At 50.9% G+C, this 21,270-nt stretch overlaps 1 long non-coding RNA gene across 1 annotated transcript; it reads right to left on the bottom strand.

Moving 5' to 3' along the window:
• Positions 1-152: 152 nt before the first annotated feature.
• Positions 153-21,134, bottom strand: LOC118147200 (uncharacterized). Its single transcript, XR_008474821.2, has 2 exons — positions 21,074-21,134; positions 153-13,291 (listed from the first exon to the last, which is right to left on the bottom strand). It is a non-coding gene; the product is annotated as an uncharacterized LOC118147200 (long non-coding RNA).
• Positions 21,135-21,270: the final 136 nt, after the last annotated feature.

Raw genomic sequence — 21,270 nt, 5'->3', positions numbered from 1 at the left:
CCCACTTACTCCCCAAAACCACCCCATAAGGTAGGTGATGAAACTCCCATTCTCTGAAAAACTAAGTCTCAGAGAGGGGAAGTGAGATGTCTAAGCCCACAAAAACAGAATTTGTTAGTGTTGGGGTTTGAATGCAGGTCTGTAGATGGGTAGGTGGATGGATGGATCGATGGATGGATGGATGGATGCATGGATGGATGGACAGATGGATGGATGCATGGATGGATAGATGGATGGATGTATGAATAGATGGATAAGTTAGATGGATGGGTGGATAGGTAGATGGATGGATGGGTGGGTAGATGGGTGGGTGGATGGGTAAATGGATGAATGGGTGGGTGGGTGGATGGATGGATGGATGGGTGGGTGGGTGAGTAGGGGGATGGATGCATGGGTGGACATGTGGGTGGATGGGTGGGTGAATGGATGGATGGATGGATAAATAGATGGGTGGGCAGATGGGTAAATGGATGAATGAATATGTGGGTGGATGGGATGGGTGAATGAATGTATGGATGAATGGGTGGATGGGTGGGTGGGTAGATGGACGGATGGACACATAGATGGATGGATACTATTAAGACTTTTTGTTACAAATGACAGAAACCCAACTCAAGTAACTTAAGCTAAAAAGGAAGGAAACAAAGGACTTGATTGGCTTATGTGCCTGAATAGTTAGGGGTAGGTCTTCAGGAACAGCTGGATCAAGGACTCATGTGATATCATCAGGACTAAGTCCCTCTTTTCCCCTTTCTGAGCACTGCTTTCCTTTGTGCTGAATTTGTTGTTGGGGGGTCTCTCCCTTCATGATAAGATTCCCCCAGCAGCTCAAGGTGAACATTCAGCATTACCAGCAAAAAAAAAAAAAAAAAAAGAACTTCTTGTTCCCAACCACTCCATCAGAAGGCCACAGATTTAGTCCCATTAATACTAGTAGCTAATGTTTACTGAGCACTTACTGAGCCCTTTACAGGATTCCATCTGCACAACAGCCCTATGAAATGCGTGCTATTGTTACATCCCTTGTATAGACGAGGAAGCTAAGGCACATAGAATTTAAATGTTAGCCAAGTCACACAGCCGGCACAGGGAGGCTCCAGGACCACACCCCCAGTATCACCTCCAGAGCCTGTGTCCCTTCCTGAATCAGACACAGAGGCTGGGAGGAGGGATCCTGATTGGAGACAGGTGGGGTGGGTCACACACAAGGCTCATGGCCTGAGAGTGGGAGAGGGGTGCCCCTGTGGAAATGAGAAGTGGGGACAGATACTGAGGGTGAAAACGGCCTTGCCCCTGCAGAATAACTTCTGCTATTCCCCAAGACAGCCTTAGGGAGGTTATTTGGTGGGGAGGGAGCACTGGAGTGATAGCCTTTCTCTCACCAGACCCCATGCCCTGCCACCACCCCTGTGCTCTGAGGTGCCGCCCTGGGCAAGGGCAGTCAGGGAGGCTCTCCCTGAGGGTCCAGCCCCAGGCAGACAACCCATCAGGACCGAGGCTGAGGGTCAGGGATGGGTAGACCCCCATCCAGGGTGGCAGCCAGGCTCAGAGCAGGCAGGCCCAGGTCTCGGAGAGGACTCGAGGCCAGCACTGGGAACTGAGTCAACACTGCAGCAAACCCCAAAGGGCTGCCCTGCAGGGGGCTCAGCCAGGTGCCAAGGCCTGCACAAAGGTGGCAGGTGAGCCAGAGGTGGAGCAAGTGGGAATGAGCCTGGGAGTGGGATTGTGTGTGAGTGGCATATGCAGTGGGCAGGCACGAGGGTGTGTGTACACACACATGCTCCTGACCATAGTCGGGACCAATGCAGACATGGGTCTTCATGTGAGGTCTCAGAAGGCCCAACTTTACACACTGAGGTGGCGCTGGGGAAGATGAAGGGGGCCCCCCATGCGGACTTGTGTGGAATGCAGCAGGGCAGGGGGTTGGGGCTGGGGAGCCAGAGCATTTCACCCAGAAACCAGATCAGGGGCCTGCGAGAGGATAGGCAGCTCAGGACAACAGTGACAGCTGCCCGCCGGCCTCGAGTGGCCTCAGTGCCTCTTGTTCCACACCAGAATGACAGCCCACACCATGCAATCCAGACTCAGGGCAGCCAACAGCACAGCAGCCACATGTGGGATAGCATGGCCTTTTGACCTCTTGGGGGATGCAGGGCTCCAGGCTCCAGGACCCTGTCATGAAAAGACCCTGCCTGGGGCCTGGGCAGGTCAAGGAGGAAAGAGTTTCCCTGCAAGGGCTTAAGGCCCCTGCGGGATAACAGAGGCAGCAGCAATGGTGGCCACCTTGGGGGAGGGAGGGTTCTATTTACTAAGCCACAGCATCTCATTTCCTCCTTTCAACAAGCCTCAGCAATAAGTACTCCCATTACCCCCATCACAGGCAAGAAAGCTGAGGCCCTCTGGGGACACACAGCCAGCAAGAGGCAGAGCTGGAATTAAATGCAGGGCTTAATGACCCAACATACCACTGTGCACTGGGAAAGGTGACAGCGGTGGGCAGTTTGTGTGGAGGGGGGATGAGAACGGAGTACGGGAGTGTGGCGGGGGAGGTGGAATGACAAGGGACAGCCTCGCTGAACCCGGCAGTCACTTGCCAAGCCCTCTTCCTCCTGCCTCCTGTATCATGCTCCACTTGGCCAGCCGTTTATCTCGTCCTTGGCCACCACCTACATCTGGGCCCACTCACGGGCAGGATTGGACGTGACACAGGGAAGCCTGGCAGCCTGGGTCTCCCATTTGTAAAGAGTCTCCAATTCAGACATAGACATCTGTTCAAATGCGATTGTTATCCAGTCTGTGTCTGGAACACAGCTTGGCATCTTTCTATACTGCAACCTTCACCATGTCAAGGGGGCTGGCTTCTCCCAGTCTCTGGGAGACACTAGGGGGACCGCCCTGGTGTCCAGGGACCCCTGCAGTGGTCCCCAGCCTTTCTCCTGGCCTCCCCTCCCCCTCCCCAACCCACTCTCCACCCAGAGCCCAAGGGCTCTTTCCAAAACGTAGATCAAATCACATTGTCCTGTTTAAAGCTGTCCAGCAACTGCCCGATCTATAGAATCAAATCCCAGAGCCAAACACAGAGTTCCCGCCTACAGGCATGACCCAGCTTCCATCCCAGCCCATCTCCCTCAGTCTGGACCATTCTGCCTCCCTGTCCTCATCACCCCCCTTTCCCTGGCTCAGTCCTCTTCATCCTCAGGAATCCACTCTGAAGCATCACCTCCACTGACATCAGAGTGCCCCCCACCCAACTCCTGTAAGTGAAATGAAAAAAACAATACGTGGCAATCTGATTCCCGTCCACCCCTCCCAAAGACCATGTGACATCTGAAATCAGGGCCTGTCTGCAGGGGTCCATCCTGCTGGATCCCAGGATCCGGCACCAAAAAAGATGCTGGGCTTCACACATCCTGATGCAGATGTGGCCACAAAGGCCCAGTGTGGCTTGTGACTCACTCAAGGCCACATAGCAGTGCAGAGCAGAGCAGAATGGGGCTTGGCCCCAGGCCCCTGTTGTCCCACCTCTGCCATAGTGCCATCCATGGAGACCTGCTAGCTCAGTAAGGAATTCAGGCATGACAGGAAACCCTCCCCACCCAGCACACCCCACTGTGGCTGAGTATCACTGGATTCCAGTTCTTCAGTCTCCAGCCACCCACCGGCCTGACACCTGCATCAGCAGCCCGGTCTGGGTTTTCTCATCCGCTGAATGCAGCTCTGTCTCTTCATTGTCACGATCAGAGGAGGCTCGCTGTTTATCTCCATGCCTTTCTGTCTGAGAGGCTGGAAGCAGGAAGGAGAAAGCTCAGGCCGGAGGAAGGGTCTCAAATCAATCTGTCCCTGAATGGTTTTGATAAGAGCCAGGAGCAGCGCACCTTCATCGAGTGATGAATGATCACTGGCTCCCTGGATGGGTTGATATCCCAGAGGTGGGAGACAGGGGACTCAGTGGGGAGGGGAAGAAGAGCCAGGAGCATCAGAACAGACTCCATGGAGAGGAAGGGTGGGTGGGAGAGTCAGGATTGAGCCACCCTCTGCTGTCAATCATGTCCCTGGAGAATATGACTGTTGAGGGCTGCAGCTCTGGGGCTGCATCTCCCTCCTTCTTGCTGGATACTTTGTATATACCATCTGCTATGGTCTGAAGGTTTGTGTCCCTCCAAAATTCACAGTCAAAACCCAACTCTCAAGGTGATGGTACTAGAAGATGGGGCCTTTGAGAGGTGACTCGATCATGGAAGTCGAGTCCTCATGAATGGGATGAATGCCCTCATAGAAGAGGCTTGAGGGAGGCTGCTAGCTCTCCACCCTTCCACCATGTGATGCTATAACAACAGGACGCCATCTGTGAAGCCGAGAGCCCTCACCAGACACCCAGTCTTCCAGCACCTTGATCTTGGACTTCCCAGCCTCTAGAACTGTGAGCAATAAATGTATGTTGTTTATAAATTACCCAGCCTAAGGTATTTTGTTATACCAGTCCAAATGGACTAAGGTACCACGTCTTAATCCACACCGTAGCCATCCGAGGAAGAGATGTCTATTTTTTACAGGAAGGTTCAGAGGTTAGGCAACTTGCCCAAACCACACAGCCAATAAAAGTGAAAATTGCAAACATGTATTCCCTGACTTGACAAATAATTTCTGAGTGCTTTCCTGTGTACGGCATAGCTCAACACTTTAGAATGCTGACCTCATCGAAGCAATCACTTCCTAAAGCATTCAGCCTCTTTCCCCCTCTGCTTTCCCAGTAAAGATTCCCCATCCTCAAGGCACCTGCAGCCACTAAGACACAATCAGTCTAGGAAGATTCAATTTGGGTGAATCTGATGTTGGTTTATTTAGACCCAGAAGACTGTTGACAAGAGGTGGTTCAGCAAATGGGACAGAGGCCTGGTGTTCTCGGCTCCCTTCTCTTCCTCCTGCATCAGTGCCGCCGAAGGAGGAAGGCCTAAGCTCCCCGCTTGGACCCCAAACTGTGCCACAAAAGGCCCCCCCTCAATTTCCACTCTCAGTTGCCCTGCCCTGCCTCAGTTTCCCATTTCCCTGTACCTCCTCAACAAAGTCATTCGCAGGAAATGGTAGAAGACATGTCTTTCTGTGTCCTTTATTTGGGCCCTTGTGAGGGTCAAATCTGGGGGCTTAGGCTAGATCCTCTAGTCTGTCGCTGGAGTCCACAGGCTCCTCATGGCCCCTGTCATACAGATGAGTAGATGCAGCTCAAGTATCTTTACTGAGACTCCTGAATCCATTTGTTTGACCCCACTTTTTGCCTGATAGGAGACAGAGCCAGAATTTAAACTGGGAGGAGCCTGGAGGAGTCAGCTTCCCCTACACCCTCCCAGGATCCTGAGAGCACAGGGCCTTCTTAGGGCCACACTCATTCATTAACGCCTCACAGCTTTGTTCTCTCTCCCTCTTTCTCAGAGGGCCCCGAACTCCTGCACGGCCCACAAAGCCCCTCATGTCTGGCCCGGTCCACATTTCTCCTTTCTCGCTACTCTCCTGCTTTCTCCTCTCTCACCTCCCCCATGTAGCCCCACACCCCTACATTCATTCCCAGCATTCTGTGTTTCAACTACATAGAATGTGCCATGCCTCAAAACTGCCATGTCCTCCCTCTCCTCTGGGCCCTCACATAAGCTGTTCCTTCAGCTACATCACTCTTCCTCCCCGGCCTGGCTCATTGCGACACCAGCCTCAGGCTTCAGCTTCCATGAGGCTCCCTCTGGAGAGGCTTGTTTGTTCCCACCCAACATCCAAGCGTAGTTGCTCATTTTTACTGACAATAACTATTGAGCACCTACTCAGTGCCAGGAGCATCGGGCTCTATGATACATCAGCCAGCTCTCGGGAGCTTCAGTGCTGAGGTGCTCCTGCCCTGTGCTTCCGGCCCCGCTGCAAACTCCACTTCATATTGCTTCTCTAACCATCTGTCTTTTCAAAGGGACCAAAATAGTTGTGAATCCTACATCTGGTAAGGATTTAGAATCCTGAATATATAAAGAACGCCTGTGCCTCAACAACAAGAAAAAAACCTATATTAGAGTCCTCCAGAGAAACAGAACTAATTGGCTCTGGGTATGTGTATGTGTGTGCATGCCCGAGTTGAGTATCCCTTATCCAAAATGCTTGGGAGCAGCAGTATTTTGGATTTTTTTGGATTGTGAAGTATTTGCATTATACTTACCGAATGAGCATTCCAAATCCAAAAATTCAAAATTCAGACTGCTCCAATCAGCACTTCCTTTGAGCATCACAATGACCCTCAAAAAGTTTCAGATTTCAGAGCATTTCAGATTTCCAATTTTCAGAACTTGTAGGGGTGTGTGTGTGTGTGTGTGTGTGTACAAACATGTATATAGTGCATAAAAAGATCGGTTGTGGCCAGGCACGGTGGCTCACGCCTGTAATCCCACCACTTTCGGAGGCTGAGGCAAGCGGATCATCTGAGGTCGGGAGTTCGAGACCAGCCTGACCAACGTGGCGAAACTCCGTCTCTACTAAAAATACAAAATTAGCCAGGCATGGTGATGCATGCTTGTAGTCTCAGCTACTAGAGAGGCTGGGGCAGGAGAATCACTTGAACCCAGGAGGCAGAGGTCACAGTGAGTCAAGACTGCACCATTGCACTCCAGCCTGGGCAACAAGAGCAAAATTCTGTCTCAATAACAACAATCACAACAACAAAAGATTTGTTGTACGGAACTGGCTCACACAATTAGGGAGATGGACACGCCCCAGCATCTACAGGGTGAATCGGCAAGCTGGAGGCCCAGGAGAGCTGACGGCGTAGCTTCTGAGTCCAGAGGCAGGAAAAAGCGAAGATCCCAGGCTGAAGGCAGCCAGGTAGAAGAAATTTTCTTTTCCTTGGAGGGGTGTCAGCCTTTTTGTTCCATTCAGGCCTTCAACTAATTGCATGAGTCTCACCCACATTAGGGAGGGCAATCGCTTTATTCAGCTAATTTAAATATGAACTCATCCCAAAACACCCTCACAGAATCACCCGGGATAATATTTTATCAAACATCTGGGCACCCTGTGGCCCAATCAAATTGACACATAAAATTAACCATCATGCAACCCAATTAAAAAGTGGACAAAGGACTTGAAGAGACATTTCTCCAAAGATGATATACAAATGGCCACCAAGCACATGAGAAGATGCTCAGCACCATTTGTAATTAAGGAGATGTGGCAAAATCACAATGAGATGCCTGTACACCCACCAGGATAGCCCTTGTCAAAAACAATGAAAATAAGAAGTATTGGCAAGGATGCTGAGAAATTGGTACCCTCATGTATTGTTGGTGACAGCATCAAGTGGTGCAGTCACTGTGAAAAATAGTTTGGCCATTCCTTAAAAAGTTAGGAGACTGGGCACGGTGGCTCACGCCTGTAATCCCAGCACTTTGGGAGGTCAAGGCAGGCGGATCACGAGGTCAGGAGATCGAGACCATCCTGGCTAACACGATGAAACCCAGTCTCTACTAAAAATACAAAAAATTAGCCGGGCATAGTGGCACACACCTGTAGTCCCAGCTACTCAGGAGGCTGAGACAAAAGAATCACTTGAACCCAGGAGGTGGAGGTTGCAGTGAGTGGAGATTGTGCCACTGCACTCCAGCCTGGGCGACAGAGCAAGTCTCCATCTCAAAAAAAAAATTAGGACACAAGTTTCTGGGACAGGAGTTTCTATATGTCCCAGAAATTCCATTCCTGGGTATATATCCAAGAGAAATGAAAACACATCCACACAGAAACTTTGATAAAAATGTGTTTTGGTTTCTTTTTGGGAAGTCGAGACAGGCGGATCACTTGAGGCCAGAAGTTTGAGACCAGCCTGGCCAACATGATGAAACCCATCTCTACTAAAAATACAAAAATTAGACAATGTGGTGGCACATGCCTGTTGTCCCAGCTACTCAAGAGGCCGAGACAGGAGAATCGCTTGAACCCAGGAGGCAGAGGTTGCAGTGACCTGAAATCGTGCTATTGCACTCTAGCCTGGTCAACAGAGTGAGACTTTGTCTTCAAAAAATAAAATACATAAATAAATAAATATATGAAATATCCAAAATAGGTTAGGCCTTAGAGAAGACACATTAGTGGTTTCCAGGAGATAGACAGGAGTGATTACTTGATGGCACAAGGCATTCTGGGGTGATGACAACTTTTGATGCTAGAAGTGGTGGTTATACGAGATTGTGAAAGCACTAAATGCCACGGACTTGCACATTTTAAAATGGTTAATTATGTATTATGTGAATTTCACCACAATCGTCATCATCCTCACCCATCTTCCCCGTTTGGGTTATAGGTTTCCTGCGAGCTAGAATCCTTCACCATTGTAACCCCTGCACTGCGTACAGTCCCTGCCACAAAGGAGGTGCTTAATACAGCTTTGTTGAGTAAATAAACACAGAAAACAAAGCAAAAAAGGAAGCAAAGTACCCACATGTGGAGAAAATTAAGCCTTTCTATAATTAGGGGCAGGGAGTAGAATCTGAAGAGCAACTGGATTTATTTTGTGTGATTCTGCAAGCACAACATCAGGACCGACTAGTGGGATTGAGAAGGCCACAGCTCTTGACTAAACCTAAGGAAGCCCTGTCTACCCTTGGAGCTGCAGAGCAGTAAGACCAGCTGTTCTGGTCAGTTCCCTCATCTCTGCTTGCATGTCTCTCTTGAAGGCAGTGAGCATCCCATCAAGAGAGACATGCAAGCAGAGATGAGGGAACTTGTTGAAAGAAGTCTTCAGGCATCAGCAGGAGACTTCCCCTAGACAACGTGTTCCTCCCAACTCAGAGGTGCTGTGATCTGAGATGACTTACAGGTCATTAAAAACCCATTTAGCCTCCTGCTGGCTCCTGGTTGCCTGGTTGAATCAATCATTCACCAGATATCTACTGAGCACAGGTGTCACCCGGATGAATCCAAAGACAGCACCACTTCCTAAAGAGGCAGAGAAGTTTCCAGGCCGTTCTTTTTATTTTCTGCTTCTTGACCTGACCCAGGGTTCAGAAAACCAGTGGAGTTAAGGCTCTGATGCGCTGATGTCACTGGGTTCAGGAGATGACTTTGCAGTTCATGTCCCTCCTGCCGGCTGCTCTGTCTGGGGGGCTGTCTGTCCCTACAGTGTGCCTGCCACCTCCTGGCTCTGATGCTGTCTCCTACTGCTGGCATCACCACGAGCTGCTGCTCCTGACACTGCTCCTCTGGATGTATCTTAGTGCCCACACCGGCCCCAGCCTCCCTCAAGGTCAGGCAGTGGTGTACAGACAGGTAGCTGCTGCCGTGTAGGAAGGGAGGAGGTTGGGAAACGTGATGGGCATTCACAAACATACTATTGCATGTCCTTTAGAATACCGAGGCTATGCTCTAGTGACCTGGGGACGTGCGTATGCTGTGAAGTTTAATTTTGTGTGTATGTGTGTGATGAAGTGTTGCTCTCGTTGTCCAGGCTGAAATGCAATGGTGCGATCTCGGCTCACCACAACCTCTGCCTCCCAGGTTCAAGCGATTCTCCTGCCTCAGCCTCCTGAGTAGCTGGGATTACAGGTGCCCGCCACCATACCAGCTAATTTTGTATTTTTAGTAGAGATAGGCTTTCTCCATGTTGGCCAGGCTGGTCTCGAACTCCCAACCTCAGGTGATCCACCCACCTCAGCATCCCAAAATGCTAAGATCACAGGCATGAGCCATGGCCCCCGGCTGAAGTTTAATTTTTTATAGGTGACATGATATATTATTACCCACTGGTCATCATTGTTGCCTACTCAGCACTAATCCATCAGAACCCCATTTAGGGGCAGGGCACCAATGTGCCCTGTGGAAAATACTCCCCTGAGAAGGCAACTTGGTTTTGGTCTATGGGTGTCCACAGACAGCCCTGAGTGGGGTTTGCATGGAAGCCTCTGGAGAAGGAGACCCAGAAGCCTCTAGCCTTGGCCTTCCTCCTTCACCGTGTCTAGGATGCAACCATGGTGCCCAGAGATGGAGCTGCCTTCCTACAATCACAGAAACCAAGACGTAGCTGATGATGGTGGCATCAGAAATGCAGGAGAAGCCTGGGTTCCTGATGGCTCCTTAAAGCCTTCCCGCTGGCCTGCAAGCTGCCAGCCTATAATCCCAGCACTTTGGGAGACCGAGATGGGCAGATCACTTGAGTCCAGGAGTTTGAGACCAGCCTGGCCAACATGGTGAAACCCCATCTCTACGAAAAATACAATAATTAGCCAGGTGTGATGGTGCTCACCAGTAATCCAGCTACTTGGGAGGCCGAGGCAGGAGAATCGCTTGAACCCAGGAGGTGGAGGTTCCAGTGAGCTGAGATCATGCCACTGTACCCTAGTCTGGGCGACAGAGCGAGACTCCATCTCCAAAAGCAAACAAACAAAAACAACAATGAAAAACAGTGCCTATGACAGAAGGAAAACAGGCCCCTGTTTGGTTAAGTCACCGCAGTCTGCACCTGAAGGCGCCGTAATTCTAATCAATGCCGTAGAAATCAAATAAAATTTACGACATGTAATATAGTGGGTTGAGCAGCGCTGCCCAAAGATAGGTCTTCCCAAGCCTCAGACTGTGCCCTTATTTGGAATAAGGGTCATTGAGGATGTAATTAAGGTAAGGATCATGAGATGAGATCCTCCCGGATTAGGATGGACCCTAAATCCAATGACAGGTGTCCTTAAAAGGGACAGAAAACAAGAAGACAGGCAGAAGCCCAGAGAAGAAAGCCCAGTGGAGGCGGAGGTGGAGGCGGAGACTGGGGTGATGCTGCCACAGCCAGGGACCAGCAGCCGGAAGAGGCAGGGAGAGATTCTTCTCAGAGCCTTCACAGGGAGTCTGCTGACACCTGGATCTCAAACTGCTGGGCTCCAGAACCATGGCAGAATAAATCTCTGTCCTTTTAAGTCACCTAATTTCTAGTCACTTGTTACAACAGCCCTGAGAAACCAATGCAGGCAGAAAAAGGTGCTGTACAGGGTGCGTTGGCAGGCACCTGCAGTCCCAGCTCCTCCAGAGGCAAAGGAGGGAGGATCGCAGGAGCCCAGGAGTTTGAGTCCGGCCTGGGCAACATCAGGAGATCCTGTGTCTCTAAAAAACTAAAAAATAAAAAGGTACCAAAGATGTGCCATCTAAGTTGGGCAATTGAAAGACAGATCATTCTCACGCTAAGAAAGAAAAGGGCCAGTCAGGCACGGTGGCTCACACCTGTAATCCCAGCACTTTGGGAGGCCAAGGAGGGTGGATCACCTGAGGTTGGGAGTTGGAGACCAGCCTGGCCAACATGAAGAAACCCTGTCTCTACTAAAAATACAAAATTTGCTGGGCGTGGTGGCACATGTCAGTAACCCCAGCCACTCGGGAGGTTGAGGCAGGGGAATCGCTTGAACTTAGGAGACAGAGGTTGCAGTGAGCTAAGATCGCACCATTGCACTCCAGCCTGGGCAACAAGAGTGAAATTCCAAACAAACAAACAAACAAAAAAGAAAGAAAGAAAGAAAAGAAAGCAGCCAGCTCTCTGCAGCCCAGAGCGGAATGCTGCAGGGAAGCAGTCACTGTGGGACCAGGCCCTTGAACACTGTGCTGTGGAAACAGAGCGTGCTCTGATGCTCTGCGTATTCACCAGGGAGCCTGCGGGGCCGCCTTGGCTGCGCTCCAACAAGAAACCTCCACCCTGCTCTTACCACCCTGGCTTCTCCAGGTCTCGGGCCACTTGTCACCCTCTCCTCCAGCGCTCACATCTGTTAACTCTCGAGAGGCGAGCAGAGGGCCATTGGATGAGCACAGTGCTTCAGAGTCAATTCTGGGATGCCAGCAAATCTCACCGGGTGAGCCAGTGCCAGATGAGAAATTATTGGGCTCTGGCAGTTTTGCAAAATTCAAAGCTTTTTGCTGAAGCAGAGGGTCCGTCCTTGGAAGATTTCTTGCATAATCACCCAAAATGTCACCTTGTCAGCAACACCAGGGAGATCATATCTTGGATGAGCTGGGCCCAGCCCTTTCTCTGCTTTTGGAATGATCTTCAAGAATGTGAATTACAGCAGAAGCGAGGTCCAATTCTTCTGCCACCACAAACTGCTTCACTGGGCGCTTACTGCCATCAAAAGGAAGTTGCCTACATTTCCTGGGTTTCTTGCAAAGAAAGCCTCCAGTCCACCGTAGAGATAAGAGTGCATTTATTTATTCATCCACTTATCTATGTATTTAACAACCCTGTGCCCTAACGTAGTAATAACAGAGACCATTCACTCAGTGTTTACTCTTCGACTGGGCCAAGTGATTTCCCTGTAGAATCCCATCTAACTCTCTCAGCTCTCAGGGGTAGGTCTTATCATCAGCCCCACTTCACAGATAAGAAAACAGAGGCTCAGAGAAGGTCACAAGCTCTCCCGAGGTCACCCAGCCAGTAAGCCAGGGGGATCAGGTTTGGAGAGAGAGGATATGAATTCTCGTCTCAGTCCTTCTTCTTAGCTATTTCGTGTCCACATGTCATTTGATGCATTTAGCTGAGCCTCAGTTTCCTCCTCTGGAAAATGGACGGAGCCCAGGTAAGAGCTATCAGACAGGTGAAGTCCAGCATTCAGGGAATATTTTATACAATTCAGAACTTGCTCTCCAGCTCGGCATATCGCAAAACTGTGCTTTCCCAAAAAAATCAGTAGGATTTTCAAAATCTTTCCCAGCAAGCGAGATGGGACTCCTGAGAGTGGGCCACAGACACATGTTTTGCACAGATTTTAATCTCAGATCTGTTGACTTAAACGTCTATCCCCCGTGTTCACACCACTGGTCACACCACCCTCGGGTGGGAGAAGTTGAATGGGTCTGGGCTGCTTTGCATCTCATCAGCTTCCTCTTTGACAGCCAGGGTGGGACATCTCCTGCCAAAACAATCACTCCTGTTTACAGCTCCAAGAGGCTCAGGAGGCAGCCTGGAGGACCCACTGACTGGGCCAGCGGGGCAACCCTCTCTTCTCGGCCAGCCTGTGTTTATCCTGCGGTTCCACTGGAGAAAGCCCCCACCCCCAACTTTGTAGCCTGAACATCTATCGGTATTTTCACAACCTGTTAGAAGGCTGCTGAATTCCACCTCCCAGATGCCACATTTGGGTGCTTGACGACTTGCACCAAGAATATTTAGAGGAGAGGATGAGGGAACCAACCTCTAAACGGAGCTGATCACGGTAACAGGGACAGTTGTTACCTTCGTCCAGCACTTCACAGTTTGCAAAGCGTGTCTTAGGCACTACATGGTGTCGGTTTTGACCCTCATGGTAACCTTTAAAGAAGAGGGAAATTACAGGTATTATTGTCCCAAGCCTGGCCATGTCAAGTGGCTTGCTGTCTGTCAAGTCACAGAGCAAGTGCTCACCAAGAAGCCCCTGGAGGGACGGAAGGGCCAGGATGAACCCTAGGGGAGCCACTTCAGGAGCAAGGAGCAGAGAAGCCTCCAAGTCATGGGAGAAACCACAGTGGATGGGGAGGGGGCAGGAAGAAAAGCAGAAAAGGTGTCTTTGAGAATGCTGGGAGGAAGGAGAGGCTGTGCCACCTCTGCAGAGATGCTCCATTGGAGATAGTGTGGCCAATGGCTAAGAAGGTGGATTCATGGCTAGTATATTGCTAAACTTCCCTATGCCTCTTCTGTAGAATGGAAATAATGATAGTCCCCACTTCATGTGGTTACCATGCAGCTTAAGTGCTTATTCCAGGCCTGGCACATGGTAAGTGCAAAATGTCCCCTATCCTAAACGCTGGCATTGGACTTGACCACCCAGCCACAAGTGACATTTTTTCTTTTGAGACAGTCTCACTCTGTCACCCAGGCAGAAGTGCAGTGGTGCGATCTCAGCTCACTGCAACCTCCACCTCTTGTGTTCAAGCAATTCTCATGCCTCAGCCTCCCAAGTAGCTGGGACTACAAGCACGTGCCACCATGCCCAGCTGATTTTTATATTCTTAGTAGAGACCGGGTTTCAGCATGTTGGTCAGGCTGGTCTCAAACTCCCAACCTCAAGTGATCTGCCCACCTCAGCCTTCCAAAATGCTGGGATTACAGGCATGAGCCACCATGCCCAGCCATGAGTGACCTTTTTTCACAGGTTGGGAGTAAGATGGTTTGCAGCGTATTATGGAATGAGCGGAGGTAAGGGAATGAAAGAGCACCGGGAGAATCCCTGGAGGGGCCATACTTTGAAGGGTGACACATGGAAACATGGGATGGTCTCCCTTGGAGATCTGGGAAGGGCTCGAGCTTGTGTGGGCAGCAGGGGTGGCAGTGGGCAGCAGATGCGGAAGGCTCACAGGGGATAAGAGTCAGGGCACCAGCCAGAGGGGATATCAGGGGCTGCAAATCCTTAATTAGATGGATGGGTGTGGGCAGAGCAGGCACCTCTCCTCTCTGAGAGTCCAGGGGTAGATCAGGATGTGGGCTGCAGGGTTGGATGTAGCAGGAAGAAGGGGCATCTGAGCTTGATACCTGCCCAGAATAGAATTAGGCAGAGCTCCCTCCCTTAGTCACAGAGATAAGCATCTTTGGGTTAAGACAATGTTTTCCAAATGTTTACTATTTCTTAGAAGGCTTCCCAGATCTGACTCCTAGCTCCACTACTGTGCGACCTCTGACAAAAGCCACTTAATCTCTTTGTGCCTCAGTTTCCTCAGTTGTAAAACAGGGATCTTGAGATCATGATGCTACCTGCCTGTCCAGATGATTGTGAGGGTGAGATGACACAATCTAAGGAGAGAGCCTGGCCTGGGTAGTGATGGCAGGCTGTTATTATCGTTATTAATTTTTTTTCTTTTTTTGAGATAAAGTCTTGTTCTGTTGCCCAGGCTGGAGTGCAATGATGCCATCTCAGCTCACTGCAGACTCTGCCTCCCAGGTTGAAGCAATTCTCCTGCCTCAGCCTCCTGAGTAGCTAGGACTACACCACACTGGCTAATTTTTGTATGTTTAGTAGAGACAGGGTTTCATCATATTGGTCAGGCTGGTCTCGAACTCCTGACCTCAGACGATCCAGCTGCCTCGGCCTCCCAAAGTGCTGGGATTACAGGCATGAGTCACTGCGCCTGTCTGGGCTATTATTCTGGTATTAACTAGTATCATGAGGCACTCAGTTTGAGAACCAGTGAGTTAAGACAATGATTCCTACAGAGACCCATATTAAAGTGCAGTCATTTTGATGCTTACTTATACAATTCCTACTATCGACCAGGCACCAGGATATGATGGCTGCCAAGGAGACATGGTCCCCACTCAAAGGTTTGCAGCAGCAGGTGGAAGAGGCTTGCTCTGGCCAGCCATTTAGTCCCCACTACAAAACCCCAGGACCAGGGATCTATTCATGCTCCCATTCCACATGGGAGGAAACAGGGACAGAGAGGTGTAGTCCGCTGCCCAAGGTCACACAATGAGGAAGTGGTGGCGCTGGGATTTGAACATCAGCTGTCTGTCTGCCTCTAGAGCCTGCAGTGGTGTGTCCCGCCGGTAACTACAAGTGGTGGTGACTGCCACTGGCATCCAGAGTGTGCAGGATGTGAAGGGCAAGTGATGCCTGAACTGAGAAAGGCATACAGGAGTTAACTAGATCAGTGGGGGCAGCAGGGTTAAGGCCCTGAGGTAGAATGGGCAAGTTGAGTGTGAGGATGCAGAGAGCCAGTTGCCCGGAAGATTAAACCGGCCAGGGAGGAGGCACTGCCTGCTCACCAGGGCTGACAGCTCCGTGGGGAAGGTGGACTGTCCCCCAAGCACAGCGGGAAGACTTTGGGGGACTTTCAGTGGAAGTGTGATGAGATTCAGGAACACCACTTTCTACAGCTGAATGGGCTCAGCCACACAAAAGACCGAGGGACACTTTGAATACAGACACGGGGCCCCTCCAAAGTACATTAGATGGAAAGGCAAAATGCTGGAGTGTGGGTGCTGGCTTCTAGCTGCAGAGGGAAGAAGGAGAGACAGAAGAATGTGTATGCACCTTTGTGCTGGGATAGATGTAAAATCTCTCGGAAAGAGTATACAAGCAACTGTCAGGGACGGGAGGGGGTGTTCTCTGTAGATTTTTCTCTTTTAAATGTTAAACCTTGGGGTGAGAGTACCTAACCGAAATTAAGATTTTTTAAAAGACGATGCTGGCCGCTGAGTGGAAAATGGAACACAGGTCTACAGTGCATTCCAGGGCCTGATGCAGGAATGAGACTCGGCTGTTAATGTTTCCACGTGCGGCGGGAGATGAGGAATTAACTAAGATGGGGCCTGAGCGTGGGTGCAGCTGCCAGGAGAGGGCTGGTCTGGGACCGGCACTGTGTCGCGCAGCTGCGTGGTGTTATATAGAGTGGGGGCTGGGGAAGGGGAAAAAAGGGTAGAGAGTCAGGGACCCTCTTAACTTTGCCTCTAGCAGAGTTTGACATAGCTTCAGCCCGAGGCACCTGGAATTCCTGGGCCCCTCCTCGAACACCACCACACAGACTTAACGCGTGCAGTGTGGAAGGCGGGCACGAAGGACGGCAGCAGGTGCGAGAAGAAACCGCCAGCGGGGCTCAGGAGCCCCGGGCTCCGGGTTGTAAATCAAAGCACCGCGTCTCAAAGGGGATGTCTCCGCCTCTCATTCTCAGTTGGTGAGCAAACGGACAGAGACGCACTAACGTGGAACGTTCTCGAAAAGCAGCTATTGACTTCTGCAGATGGGGTACCTCGGGCTGTTCAAGGGGGCCTCCGGGTGGCTCTGGAGGGATGATTTGCTCAACTTTATATAAAGGCGGCAGCCCTCCGCTTGCAGCAGGCATTTTCCCGGCGGCTGCTGCCCCCTGCTGACAAAATCGGGATATGGCGGCCTCCGTGCCCCGCCGAGGCCACAGCTCTCAGGGCTCCACTTTGCATTCCGGGCGCACAGAAGGTGTGAGTCAATCCCATTTCCTCTGCCCTTTATTGAGATGGCCACCGCCAAGCACTGCATCAGCGGAGCCATAAACAACCAGGCCCACGTGAACAGTGGAAAAAAGAACAGCAAAGGTCATTATCAAGAGAAAGCAGTGCACCAGATGCGACAGTGCATTATAGGAAATTGTAAAACAGAACGGCACAGCCGCATTATAAATCTCCCTCCACGGAGTCGTCACCACCCCAGTGGCTGTTCATCAGAGCTGGTGACCACTGAGTCTTACTACGTGTCAGGCGTGCTGGGGACCCCCTGTATGTGGTGACTCTTCTGAGCCTCAAAGCGCCTACAGGAGCAGGTGGGAGGAGACTGAGACAGAAGAAAGGTGTCAAGACAAGGATTAAGCCCAGCAAGCCGGGGCCCAAGGCCTTGCAGATTTCAAGTGCAAAATCAATATCCTTTATTCAGTGGGTTCATACATCTGAATGCCTGTCACCCGAGGAAGATTTTGCCCCCGAGGGGACATTTGGCAATGTCTGGGGACATTTTTGGTGGTCTCAGCAAGGGAGCTTGCTCTGGCTTCTAGTCAGTAGACGACAGAGGTGTTGTCAAATATCCCATATTGCTCAGGACAGCCCCCATAACGAAGAACTCTTCATCCTCAAATGTCAATAGTGCTGAGGTAGGGAAACGCTGATCTAAATACATAAAATTCCTACAGATCCCCTAGCTGTCTCTTTTTGGCATTGCCTCTGACACGAGGGCACTGGAGCAAATCTTCCTTAATGTATGAAAGGTATTCTTCTTGAGGGTTCATGCAGAATAACTCTCAATTATTTAATTTCCCCTAAAACCTCCTATTTACCCAATTGTTGGATTGTATCCAACAGTTCTGCTGTTACACCATATAAATGATGGAACTGTGATGGGGCCTGGGCAGAGGGAGAACCCCCTGGCTGTCACAGCACAATGGCGAAGAGCCTTGGGCCCTGCAGTGTGCACAATCAGCCCTGGCACTGTGTGTGGAATGTTGCTGCTGTCCCTGGCAGGGAGCCGTGGCTCATCCGCATGCTGCTCATCAGGGATGTTGGGACGTGTTCATCCCCCAGGATGATTGAACAGTTCCTCGGAACAACCTGTCAGCAGCTGCCCTCCACTCCCCTCTTACCCAAAGCCCCGCTAATCAGCCCCAGCAGTCTAGTCCCTGGCTTTGGGAAGCAGCACTGTTAACTCTTCCTCTTCCACAGAGCATATGGGTGTAGCTAGGGGTGCAGGCTGGGGGTGGGAGAAGACCCAGGATCAGGCTACCCCCATCTGAATGGTCATGGCACACCACCCAGCAATAAGCCCATTGCCTGCCCAAAAATTGGTATTCAAGAGTTGGTGCTTATTGAATGAATGAATGCACAACAAGAAGGGTAAACCCTATGAGAGTCATTCATTCATTCTTAGAAATATTTACCGAGTGCCTGGCCATGCAGGGACTGTCCTAGATACTAGGTGAACAAAAGAGACCAAGTGTCGGTTCTCATGAAGTCTACCTTCTAGTGGAGGGTAACAGATACCATACAAATAAACTAATAAATATGGAATACAGTTGGCCCTCTGCATCCACGGGTTCCACATCTCTGTATTCAACCAACCGCACATTGAAAACGTTTAGGGAGGCCGGGCGAGGTGGCTCATGCCTGTAATCCCAGCACTTTGGAAGGCTGAGGCGGGCAGATCATGAGGTCAGGAGTTCGAGACCAGCCTGGTCAATATGGTGAAACCCCATCTCCACTAAAAAAAAAAAAAAAAAAAAAAAATACAAAAATTAGCCAGGTGTGGTGGTGTGCGCCTGTAGTCCCAGCTACTCGGAAGGCTGAGGCAGAATTGCTTGAACCTGGAAGGCGAAGGTTGCAGTGAACCAAGATGCACCACTGACTCCAGCCTGGGTGAAAGAGCAAGATTCCATCTCAAAAAAAAAAAAAAAAAAAAAAAATTAGTTGGGCATGGCAGCGCATGCCTGTAATCCCAGCTACTCAGAGGCTGAGGCAGGAGAATCACTTGAACCCGAGAGATGGAGGTTGCGGTGAGCCGAGATTGCACCATTGCACCTGGGCAACAAGAATGAAATTCTGTCTCAAAAAATAAAAAAGAAAACCAGTTCTCAACATGAGCATCTGTCGGAATCACCAGGAGGGCTTATGGAAGCAGACTGTGGGCCCCACCTCCAGAGTTCAGCTGGTCAGGGGTTGGGCTTGGAAATATGCATTTCTTACCAATCCCCAGGTGATGCCAATGTGGCGGTCCAGGGATCAGAGCGTGGGGTATTTGTTCTTCCTGCACCAAGTCCTCTACATTCAACATTGACAACATGCAATCATAGATCATCATTGCCTGATCATCTGCCACTCCACTGGGCTTGATGGTTCTATCCACCTCTATGTCCCAGTGCTTAGTAAGTACTCAACAGAATATTTGTTCAATGAATTCCTCAAACAAGGGTTCTACTCTGGGCCTTGCCATCCCACCGTGTATTCCATCTCCTGCCCTCCCAGAGCTCTGAGCCTTTGCACGTGCTGACCCATCCACCCCGCATTCGCCTTCCTGTGTCCACCTCGAAAATGCCTACAATGCTCTCCTTCCAGAATATCTTTCCCAACTTCCTCTCCACCAGGGTTAGGAATGCTCCTGGTGATTCCGACAGGTGTAGGGAGTTCTGTATCTACCTGTGGCACAGTGACTTGTCCACATGTCGCTCTTCTTTTCTTCTTTCTTTCTTTTCTTTTCTTTCTTTTTTTTCCTGAGACAGAGTTTCACTCTTGTTACCCAGGCTGGAGTGCAATGGCGCGATCTCGGCTCACCACAACCTCCGCCTCCTGGGTTCAGGCAATTCTCCCGCCTCAGCCTCCCGAGTAGCTGGGATTACAGGCACGCGCCACCATGCCCAGCTAATTTTTTGTATTTTTAGTAGAGATAGGGTTTCACCATGTTGAGCAGGATGGTGGCAACCTCGTGTTGACCAGGATGGATCGCTTGACCTCGTGATCCACCCGCCTCGGCCTCCCAAAGTGCTGGGATTACAGGTGTGAGCCACCGCGCCCGGCCTGGGCAGTCCCCAGGCTGAACGGCATTTGCCGTAACACCAGGAATGAATCCCAAGGAAAGAACGTGCAGACAACTTGCATTGTTTTACTCCAGATTCAGAGCCGAAACCATCAGTCATTCATAGAGTGTGTGTGTGCATTCCCCGACACAAGGCTGGCGGCCACCCTGAGGTGCAGAGTGGTGGAGAGGTGGACTGCAGGGAATGTGGAGCCTCCACACAGGCACCTTTACTGAGGGGCTGCTCTTCCCGTCAGCATCAGCCATCAGAAATCCCAGGGGCCCCGAGAGAGTGAGGACAGGGGGTACATTCGGCCAACCAATGGCAGCGATGATAAACCAGATAAGCTTCGTCTCTCTCATGCACCCCACGATCACTGGTGAACCTACTAACTCACAGGTTTCTCTCCTTCCACCCCCACACCCACCCCACGAGGTGGGTTCTCCGAGGCCCATCCTGAGAGGCTGAGGGATGAGTTAACTTTCCCAGGCCAGAAAGACGCAGTGATTTAGGTCTCTCGCTCTCCAACCACGTGCAAGAGACCCCTGACCCGGAAAACAGCCGCGTAGACAGAGCCTCCCCGGGCGACGCGCGCGCGGCGTGGTGAGCGATGCGTCCTCCCTTTGCCAGACGGTAAATGGACTAAGAGGAAAGAACGACGTCAAGTTCCCGAGTCTCCCCGCTCAGCCCCATCAAAGCGTGCCCGTTCTCCCTTTATTCACAAATATCACTCGAAACACCGTATTTTAGATTTTAACGCTCATAACATCTTTGGGCTTTTAAAATGAGATTTCCCTGAGGGATGCGGGCCAAGAACTGAACTTCTCGACGCACTGTAATAGCCGCGCTGTGCAGAACCCGGGAACCGGGGAAGCCACTAGAACCGCTGCGAACTCAAACCAAGTCAATACGGCCTCAGCAGCGGCAGCCCGGCCCACCGCGCTGGCGTCGCCCCAGAACGCCTAGAGCCGGACCTGCTAGAGTTCGCCCCCTGGTAGGCGAACCCACTTCCAGAAGGACAGCGGGAGTGGCGAATCCCCATTCCTCCCGAAGACGGGCCTAGCCAGCCTCCGACCAGTCAGAAAGCTTCTCTTACCGCTTCTGTCAGCCTGACGTGAAGACTTCTTTACCTCGGGACTCTATGGCGCCGTAGGGGCGGGATATAAAGCTGACTGACGTCATTTACAACCACTTGTCCAGCAGAATGAACTTGAAGAACAAATAACTTCACGAATTGTGTCTCAAGAAAAGGCTATTGTCCCCACCCTCTACTCCCATTGGGTCTTTGCAAGC

The sequence above is a fragment of the Callithrix jacchus genome, chromosome 1 (assembly GCF_049354715.1).
Source record: "Callithrix jacchus isolate 240 chromosome 1, calJac240_pri, whole genome shotgun sequence".
Lineage (NCBI taxonomy): Eukaryota > Metazoa > Chordata > Mammalia > Primates > Cebidae > Callithrix > Callithrix jacchus.
The sequence above is the reverse complement of the archived record's forward strand: the minus strand, read 5'-3'. Positions and strand labels throughout refer to the sequence as shown.